The 11013-nt window shown below is 32.9% G+C and overlaps 1 protein-coding gene across 1 annotated transcript in view; it reads left to right on the top strand.

Moving 5' to 3' along the window:
- The window catches only part of LOC132743719 (DNA-directed RNA polymerase III subunit RPC1-like), a 33397-nt gene extending 23874 nt beyond the window's left edge, over positions 1–9523 (top strand). The window contains exon 4 of the mRNA XM_060732276.1: positions 9510–9523. The gene's annotated coding sequence lies outside the window, so the exon portion shown is untranslated. The remainder of the gene's footprint in view (positions 1–9509) is intronic.
- The last annotated feature ends 1490 nt before the right edge of the window (positions 9524–11013 follow it).

Genomic DNA, 11013 nt, shown 5'->3' on the forward strand with positions numbered 1-11013 from the left:
TAGGACGGGTCAGATTGGAGAGGGACAAGTACATCGTAAGGGACCAGACCTTGGTTGTTTTCAACCGAAATTGCTTTGGGCTCGTTAATGACCTCCTTGAAGGTTATGACTGATTCTCAGAGGTGCATTATTGGGTGTGTGTGGTGTGTATGTATATGTAAATGTATGGATGTATATAGTGAGGTATGGTAGGGGATAGGGGTAGGTGGGGGGGGGGTATAGGAGTATGAGGTAGTAGGGGGGGTGAGTAGTGGGTGATAGTAGGTAGGGGGAGGTAGTGAGTAGGGGGTGAGGTATAGGGTGTGAGGGGGTATATAGTATGATATGATGGTATATATATCTATATAGTATATATAATATAAAGTATAGGTAGGGGAAGGTGTGTTATAGTTATATATATACATATATAGAGTATAGTAGAGGTAGGGTAGGCATAGATGATGAGGTATATCAAATGTATATACATAGTTTACTTTTTTATATAGTGAGGTATGAGCGTAGGTAGGGATAGGGGTAGTGAGGATCAAGTGAGATAGTAGCAGGGTAGTAGTAGGGGGTGGGGGAGGCAAGTTTTAGTGTAGTAGGAGTGGTAGGGTAGGTGGGGGTAGGGTGGGTGTTTTGTTGTGTGTTTTTTTTTGAATATATATATGCCATATATAGGAGTATGTAGTGCTAATATATATAGTATATATAGTCAAAGAATAGTATGAGCATATATATACAGTGGTGTGTGTATATATATAGGATAGTGAGTATATATAGGTAATAGTATAGTAGGTAGGTAGATAGTAGTATGGTGAGAGTATATATAGGGTGTGAGTGTATATACAATATAATAATTATATGCTATAGTTTTTGTTTTTTTTTAATATATATTATGTATATATAATATGCATTTATATATACATATGTTATATCAAATATATATATCATATAGATACATGGTGATATATAATATATTATATATACAGCAATCCTCCATTTACAGGCAACGGGTATTTGAGACCATACTGGGGTTATATAATGGGGCCATACAAAGGCTCGCAATCTGGCAATGTGTAAAAACGATGTATGGGGCGTAGCTACCTCTAACATAGTGCCCGTAGGCCGGTTTAGTAGTAAATGAATATATGTCCCCACAAAATTATATATGTTTTTATGAGGGTTTTATGTATTGTCAAGTATGTTTTCACCTATGGTAAAATTAAATATGATAGTTTAATATATAACTAAGTACCGCCTTAGGTGGGTTGGAAATGTCAAATTGCCTTAAATAGTGCTATACATCAAAGCACTGATGTAAACTGGAGGGAGGCTAGAGAGAAATTTCAAGCTTATAGTATGTTTCTTTTGCTTAAATATTACAAAAATAAAAAGATAGTGCACATTGCGCTATTTATCCTTACTGTTGTGTTCCCAACATGTCATGATATATGCGTTAATGTGTTGACTATTCATGTTTGTTAATATTCCAGAACATTTAATTGAGGGTCTACATATTCGACTGTTTTAATCATGCAAATGTTTGAAAAAGCCTAAAACTGGTCATAATAAATGACATTACAGCAAGTATGACGACTGTTTCATTATCAGTAACAATAACATTGTTACAAACTGACGGTTTCCTATCAAAATATTCTAGGACTGGTTTCATCAATAAATACTTTTATTCATTTTAAATATATTGACAGATAATAACAACTGGGGCAGAGTGATGCAACATTTTTATGACATAAAAATTATACACGTTAATGTACCATATGGAATCAATAAGATACTGTCTTGTGGATGAGAAATTTCATGCTCTACGGACAGAAGGTTGTCTTCTCAAAGAAGCAATCTTCGAATAAATTCAAGTTTCGGAAAATTAATCCCATTTCATTACGAGGCGTCGGATAATATTAAGCTAAATATTTCTTGAAAAATACTGCTCTGCAAAGCTTATTCAAAACTGAATCACCTAAGTGAAAGATTGATCAGGAAGTATATTCTTCTTTTTTACCGCCAAACTCACCAACTTAATGTGTAGTTTATCGATAGATCTTACGTGTGATTTTTAACCTACTGAGCCTTGAAATTCATACTGCGGAAAATCTGTTTGTTAACAGGCGTGTGCGGTTTTATTACGTTAGGTTTTCCTGTCGGACGGACCATTTCCGCAAATAGGATTGAGAACACGAAGCCGTCAGGCTAGAATGGTGTTTATAAAATGGCGTTTTGGGAAGTTTGTTGAAACATCTCCAAATCCTCCAGAAGCGTGCACGTCGCGAGAAGGCACACGGAAGGTCATAGTCAAGTCATCATAGTACAGAGGTGATTTGGTTGACCTGTCTGACTTTACTCGGAGGTTTGGGGCGCTAATAGCATCCGTTTTTGGTTTGTTGTCGTCAGAAAGTTGAATGCCTGACGGTAGTGTCGTCTCCTTAACAAAGAACGAGAATGGGGCTTCCAGGAAGAATCTGCTTTAAAAGACGTCCCAGATGCTATATATTCGGACATACTGGTTATTCCGGCGCCGGGGAGTATAAATAAACTTAAAACACACACACTTTGTTTGAAACCAAAACAACGACAAATTTTCTGTAGTAATTTTTCAAGTTTGAAAATGAATAAGAATTTCTTATGCCCGCCCATGATAATTTTTAGAACACAACCATAAAAGTTCTTTTTTTTATTTTTCAAATAAACATGTAATCACGTTCAGCGCGCGGCAATAGTGGTTTTCAAATTAAAGTTCGTAAGAATGTTAATGACTTCCCGAATGCTGCCGACTGTAAGTAATTTGTATATGTACGCGCGTTTTTTTTTTTTTTTGTTTTTGTTTTTTTGTTTTTGTTTTAGATTAAAGCTTGCTATTCTGTTAATAATTTTTTATGTATCTCATAGAGTCTTGTATCTGAAATTTTGAATTTTTTTATTACACATGGATATCAAATATGATGTAATGCCCTATAATGAATAAACTTTCTAATTACACAATACGGGGTCATAACTGATCTTTGCGTCTTTCTCTGAATTAGTTATTTCCTTGTTAAAACATATTGGACCAAATATTTCTGTCATTAACTGTTCACTTTACTTCCATTTTGTTGTACGGAACACATGTTTCTATTTGTGTTCTAATACAAGTTCGAAATCTATAATCAGTTTAATGGGATGACACCGGGTAAACGACTACTAGTGTACTCTTGGGTCATGTTTTTTACGCGACAAATATTTGAATAGTTATCTAATTGGGAATTAAAGATTGAGATAAGCTTACATAACAACTGTTGTTGATTAAATTCCTGACCTGTCTAATTCCTAATCTATGAGATTAGTGAATATATAAGACTTTCACTCAAATATTCTAAACAACTAAGAAGCACATGTTTAAATTTTCCTATATCAAATAAAGAGACTCAGAGTAGGCGATCTGTCATTGCCAAAGATACTTTTATGTAAAGTTTTTTGGATTATGAATTATGTTAAGATGAAAATATAAGTATTGCTTTTTTTTATTTTGCTAAGTAAAAAATTTAATATTGTCTGGAATTTTTCGAGCGCCTCCATTCAGGGTTTTTGTTTAAATAGTTTTTTTTTTCGGCGATAATGGTTAAAAGAATATAATGTTTTCCAACTCTATATGTGTCATCACCATCAGTGAATTTTTAGTTAAATGTAATGCAAATTTTACTAACGACAGCTAACTGATTTAGGCGGTTTATGAGCGTTTCCGCGTACAGGCTCCTGGGGTGTACAAATAAGTTAGTTTTCCATTAGTTATCACGCAAGCATGATCCATCGTCTCTGATGTAAGCGACAGTTTACAATTATTTGTCTTTAAAATTTCAAGGACTATAATATTTACATAACAACAAAAGAACATGCATGATATTGGAATAGGTGGTTGCCAACCGTTCTAGTTAACTGACCCGTCATAAACAGTTTCGCTGCGTCGTAATTGGAAATGATGTTATAAAAAATCATAAAGAATATTTGCCACTGAATCAACGCATTTCTTATAAATTTTAAATTTATGTTTTGTCTAACAAAATATTGATCGTTATTATTTTGAAGGGTTTTCATTGACCAAGAATAAGTTATTACACGAGTAGTATTGGACTAAACCATTAAGCGGCAGTATGACGTCACGGCAGTAGTGATTTAAAACAAAATGCAAGAATTTTTCAAGAGAATTATTTCTTTACAAATTGCAGATTAATTAAAGATGAAAATTATTTTCATATTGTACAATGGTTCTTGTGATGAGTGATGAGTCAGCCTTTAGAAAAAATCAAGGTAACTGATTTTTGACCTGATTATCTCCCACTGGCAACGGGATGACTCTAGAGAATAACCCGGTGGTTCCACGGTGGCGTATGAAAGTCACGGAGTAGTGATTAAAACAAAAAATCAGAATTTTTTTCCGAGAAAATTATTTACTTCTAAAATTGCATGATATGAAGATTAAGAAGGGAAATTTTTCATATGTAAATGTCTGCTGATGAGTGATGAGTCAGCTTAGAAAATCAAGCCTATTTTTTTGACCGATTACCGCGGCAGTAAGATTTGACAGACGGTTATTAACAATTGGTCGGCTAGCCTCCAAAAACTGACTGCATGAAATAATCGGCACTCAACTCGGTCTTATAATAGCCCCGTAAGTGAAAGATATGTGTGATAATATACTATATAATATATATATCATATATATTATATACTATATATATATATCTATCGATATATATATATATAATAGTTCACTATCTTCAGTCTTACGGGCCATATATAAGACCGAGTTGGAGTGGCCATTATTTCATGCCGTCAGGTTTTTATATCGGCCACTTTAGGCCTAATAAGAACATTTTCCATACAACAAACTAAGGGGTACTTAAGTTATATTATAAATATAAAAAAATATTTGATTTTACCATAGTGAAAACATATTGGACCAATTAACAAAAACCCCATTAAAATATATCATTTGTTGGGACATTATCATTTACTACTGAAAACCGGCCTACGGGCCACTCATGTTAGAGGTAGCATATGACCCATACATCGTTTTAAAACATTGCCAGAGTTGGCGAGGAGCCTTATGTATGCGCCACATTAAATATAACAGCCCCACAAGTACATGGTCCTCAAATCGACCGTGCCACGCATCCGTAATGGAGGATGTGTTTGGTATAATTATGATATTAATAATTTTATATATATATTCAAATATATAATACATCATCAATAATTAAATAAGATATACTATAATATTTATGTTATATTTACTGTATTAATATACATTAATATATATATAATATAGTAGTATATTATTTATATATTATTATTAGTATAATTATAAATATATCGGTTAATTAAATATATAATAAAATTATAATATATATATATTTATATAACAGAATATATATTTACATGTATATTATATATTTTGATATATAATATAACATTATATATATACTATTTATGTGTACTATTATCTATTAAATTAACATTCTTCCACCATCTTACTCAGGGATCAATTACTGAGTTCCGGAATTGGACAGACAACTTAAAGTATAGGAGGGTTTAGTTATAATTATTAGTGTAGGGCATCAACTCCAATATTAATGAGTCTAGCTGAAACTCTAAGGCTAATTGCTAATATTAATATATATTTACATATTTATACATGTATATTATATATTTTTTTTGATATATATGATAATATATATATATCAAATATATATATATATACAATTATACATGTATATATTTATATATAATATACATATATATATACATTGTTATATATATAATATATATATATATATTATACAGTCGAACTTGGTTCGCTGCGACTCGGAGGGCGCTGTGCAAATTCTGCTTCGAGATCGGGTAGTTCTTCGAGCCAACCGAGGTCGAACTATTATTACGTTGATCATAGCCTATGGTTAATAGCAACATTTGGCTCCGACCCCACTGATAAATACGTCGAAATAATGTTACATTCAGAATTATTATCCCGTGTTTCAATTAATGTATACGGTAATGTTGTGTTATCTATATTATGCATCTTGTAACTTGGTTCGAAGTTCGATTGGCACCTCAGACCACTTGTTGAACAATGTTCAAAATATATTTATATGTTTATAATGGGATTTTTATTAAATTTTAAAAAATGAATTAATGAAATATTTAAGTAAAAAGTTTACAGCACCATTTATTTGTAGTCATTTACTTAGAATAAACACACGTAAAGTATCATTCTATAGAATACATAACACTATTTACAATTCACGTTTACATGAAACTACGTTGTAATTAAAGCCGTCCGGATAAACAGTTATTCATTATTGAACTTTTGCACTATTTCACTATTTCAACAAGTTCTTTTCTTTTTATTTGTTACCCATAACAACGGCAAATAAACATATTATTGGTAACAACAAATCGGGTTACAACCCTCTTATTTGTAATCAATTAACCTTAATTGCCTTTGGGTCATATCACGAGGTGTTACACTGTGTACGGACTGTCATTTATTAGAACATGTCCGGACTTGTCTTTTTGTGTTCGACGAAAAGGTGTGATTTTCAACTAACTATATCTGCCGAAGGGACCAGAGATCAGGTGTCGAGAGTTCGAGCGAATCGGTGGTTCGAGCGATCCGGAGGTAGAACAATATATATTAATATAGGAATTTTTGCGCGGGACTGGGCGATGATGTCGAGCGAAGGGAGGTATTCGCGCGATCGAGTTCGAGGCCGAACGATAGTTTAACTGTGATATTATAATTCTTTTTTTTTGAACTATATATTATGCCATATATATATAAGATATATTTATTTAGATATATATAATATTATATATACTGCCTATATACTATGCATGTATATAATAATATTCACCTCTTCTCATCCCTGGCTCTGCTATGCAGCAGGCACAGAGAGGATAAAGATCGCTTGACTGCGGTGTGTTACACACACATTATATATATATACTATATATAAATTAGCGTCCATTTGTTCTCTATTTTTTTTAGATAATCTGCGTCATTTTTTCTATTTTTAGAAAATTGCGCTCAAATTTTTTTCTATTTTTAGACAATTGCGTCATTGTTGCTATTTTTAGAAATTCGTCATATTTTTTCTGATGTTTAGAAATTGCGTCTCATTTTTTTCTATTTTTTAGAAATTGCGTCATTGTTCTATTTTTATAATTGCTCGTCATATTTTTATTCTATTTTTAAGAAATTGCATCATTGTTGCTATTTTTAGAAATTGCGCGTCCAATTTTTTCTATTCTATTTGGAAATTGGCCTATCCTATTATGCATTGTTGCTAATTTGTTTTGTTTAGAGAAATGCCGTCCATTTTTTTTCTATTTTTTACTAGAAATTGGCGTCCAATTTTTCTAAATTTTCAAGAAATTGAGCATATCCATTGTTGCTCATTTTAGCAAATTGGTACAATTTTTTATTTAGAAGTTATGTCTTTTTTAATATTTATTAGAAATTGCGTTCATTTTTTTTCTATTTACGAAATTGGTCCATGTCTGCCTATTTATAAGCAAATGCGTACTGGGCTGCTATTTTTAAGAAAATATGCTTAATGTTTCTATTCATCATTATCCAAAATATATAAACAAAACTATATGTGACAAGACACACCACAGAACCAACTAAATTTATAAAAGGAAACGTCCAAATATATGTTACATTTCTCCATGTTTGCGTTCTAAGAAAAAGCTAATAAAGTCGAGCGTGCCCCGGCCGGAGGTGGCTCTTGTTTTAATTTGACATGCAAAAAATGCGTGTGATCATTACTATATTATAATATTAAGTTCGCTTTTGTTACTATTTGTATATTTGTTAACAAATTATACTAATAAAAAAAGAAAAATATTACATACATCGTATCTAATATGTAGCGATTGCAACCTAACTTTTTGTGAGACTTTTTATGATTGGCTAGCTTGAATGGTGTTATATAAACATGAACAAACATGTCATCAGACTATTTTATATTTATTAACATTTTCATGGAATTGTAATATTGTTATCATAATATTAAATTTCATGGCATTTGATGAGGAAAATGGATTTCAATAAAAGACACAATGTAGACCAATTTACTGCTTAAACATTAACCACAAAATTCACATCTCCACTGCAACAGACATATGAACAATCTTGCCAAACCTCAGAAATAAAATAAAACAATAAAAACACGTTTTTTTTTTTTCCCATGTTATTTCTTTGTTAGCTCGACATATTTCTTTGGGAAAAAAAAAGTAGAGGTACTTGTTCTAGGTCGCGGCGGGTTTGCCGTGCGTTCGGAATCATAACTTTTATGATGCCCGAAAGGGCATATCTATGTTATACCCTGGCGTCCGTCTGTCTGTCCGCCGTACGTCTGTCCGTCCGTGAAGTCTGTCTTACGTCCAAAAATCTTTGTGAAAGCAACTCCTCTTAAACCGAATGGCAACGCTGATTTTTGCTTTCTTAACTTCAGGGATGAAAACAACCTTAATGTGTGAGATGGTAGTAAGGAAGGAATTTTTGCTGCCACCAAATATTAACAGAATTCTAATGGCCTCTTGTTGACTTTTTCACTATATACTATGTAGAAATTGTGTGAACGCAACTTCTCTTGAACCGGATGGCAGATTTTGCTTAAACTTCCAGGAATGATCACTAAATGTGTAAGGTGGTAGTGAAAGCGAAGGAATTTTTGCTGCGACCAAATTTAAACAGAATGTATGGCCCTTTGTTGATTTTTTCACCTATATACCATATTAAGAAGTTTGTGAACGCAAGCTCTCTTATGAACCCGGATGGCAGATTTTATAAAAGTCACATAAAATCTTACATACGATTGCCATGCTCTTGTTTGACGAGCAATCGCTGCACATTTGGGGCATCCGCTGTCCTTTAACACGTTGCCTAGTTTTTTTTTTGTTCTTTTTATGGCTTTATATGAATGAATTTGTTCCGCTGTCTTATCATTAATATGACAGACTGCGAATCACGAATGGGACAACCAAATATGACTTTACATAATAGAAAATCAAAAGAACATTCTTGCATCCCAATTTATTTCTAGCTGTAATGCAAAGGGATTAATTGATATTAAAGCAGGCTACATGACAAAAAAAAATAGATTAAACAATAGCTCCGCGCTGTGTGGGCCGAGCAATCAACATGAAACTATGAGGTAGATAAATTCCTCAACTGAGTAAAGTGCAAGAATCTTCAAGGAGAAAGAACATAATTGCCCTTAAAGAAGTCATGAAAATTTCAAATCCAAACTTAAATTTATCTTATTGATGTGAAGACAAATAATGTTAGAACATTTGGAAAAGATTCTATAAACTAGTCTGTCTCCCCTATGTGCAAAATTATTCACTAAAAAACTGTTTTCTGACAAGGGTGTAGGTGTAGTTTCTGACTTTTGACAATTTCTAGTTTTATCAGGTAATAAGAAGCAGTAATTTCAAATGGTTAGGAATTTGTGCATCTTTTGTTTCAGTCCTGCAGTAGGGTTGTTCATTGCCAATGATATACCGGATAGTCATTTCTGGAAAGTTTCAAGAGATATGACTTATTACAGAGAAAATCAGCCAAAAAGAAAGTATGGAAAAATGTAAAAAGGTTTTTGTTGGCCATACCTGTTCCGCTACAAATGGTTAAATGCTCAAATACATGTTGTTATTTAAGTTTCGTGGGCATACACAGTGCTAAAGATGACGCTTTTGTGAATTCCACATAATTGTCCGAATTCCATCTCACGTTAGTGCGTATGTCCGTCCGTGCATCAATGCCCATGCTTAGAGTACTTTGTGTGTAGCTTCATCTCATGAAACCTCTCTCAAATATTTTTAGTCCCCTACCGGTTACCTACCGGTTATACTGGAGGGACTTTAGGATAACCCTCCGTCTGTCGTCCATCTGTCCGTCCGTCCACAAAACTAGATCCCCCGATAACGCAACAAAAAGTGAAAATACTTTTTAAGAAAATTTATATAGGGATAGATGGCAGTATGGAGATTATGCACGTCTTTTTCTTTTTTTCCTATGTGAAAATTCTGGTTGCTATGACAACAAATAGACTGAAAATATGGCAAATTTACACATAAACTTGTTCCAGTGATAAGGCAAACAAGTACTGGAAATATTTTTATGAAACTGAAATATGGGTAGATGGCAGTCTGGAAATTATGCACATCTTTTTTAGCTCACCTTGCACAAAGTGCAGGTGAGCTTTTAGGATGGCCACACCAAATGTGTCCGGCGTCCGTGCCACATTTTTATTCAAACAACATCTCTACAATACACTTGGCCAATATTAATCGAAACTTGGCAGGAATACTCTTTGTATGAAGCTCTATCAAGATTGTTCAAGAATGCCATTCCATGCTAAACTCTGGTTGCTATGGCAAGTAAAAGAAAAAACTTAAAAGTTCTTAAACTTCAAAATGGAAAGGGCTAGAGCTTAGATTATTTCTCACAAGGCATTAGCTTGTTTAGTTCCTACAAAGTATATTCAAATTATGGTCTAAAGTTGAAAAAATTGCTGGTCTCTGTTTTGGGAGTTAAAGGTTTTTTTATTGCAAGGTTACATAGACTTTCTTTTCAGGGATAAATTGAGATAGTTATCTCTGTATTTTTCGTCTCACAGACATTATTATGAAGATTTTTCTGTTAAAGCATAGGGAAGGATGAAAAGTTTGTGAATGTGAATGTTAATTGAAATCAGAGTCAATCAGAATAGCACAAATTTGAGAGCTACGGTGAAGTTGATTTCACCCATTTTCAATAATGGATTCTTCTCATTAATTTCGTAACACCATCAGAAAGGAAGACTGTGTCATTTCCGAAATACAATGTAAATATTTCGGTTCTTGACAATGACTTGCACATTTTATTGTGAAGATATTGCACAAAGAAACGAAAGTGAACAAAAAATGTTGTTTTTTTCCACAAAAATTAGTTGATTAAGATAAAAGTTTATTTCACAGTACGGATATTACTTT

Source organism: Ruditapes philippinarum, unplaced genomic scaffold (genome assembly GCF_026571515.1).
Source record: "Ruditapes philippinarum isolate M1 unplaced genomic scaffold, ASM2657151v2 ctg12510_1_1_1_1, whole genome shotgun sequence".
In the NCBI taxonomy this organism is placed as follows: Eukaryota; Metazoa; Mollusca; class Bivalvia; order Venerida; family Veneridae; genus Ruditapes; species Ruditapes philippinarum.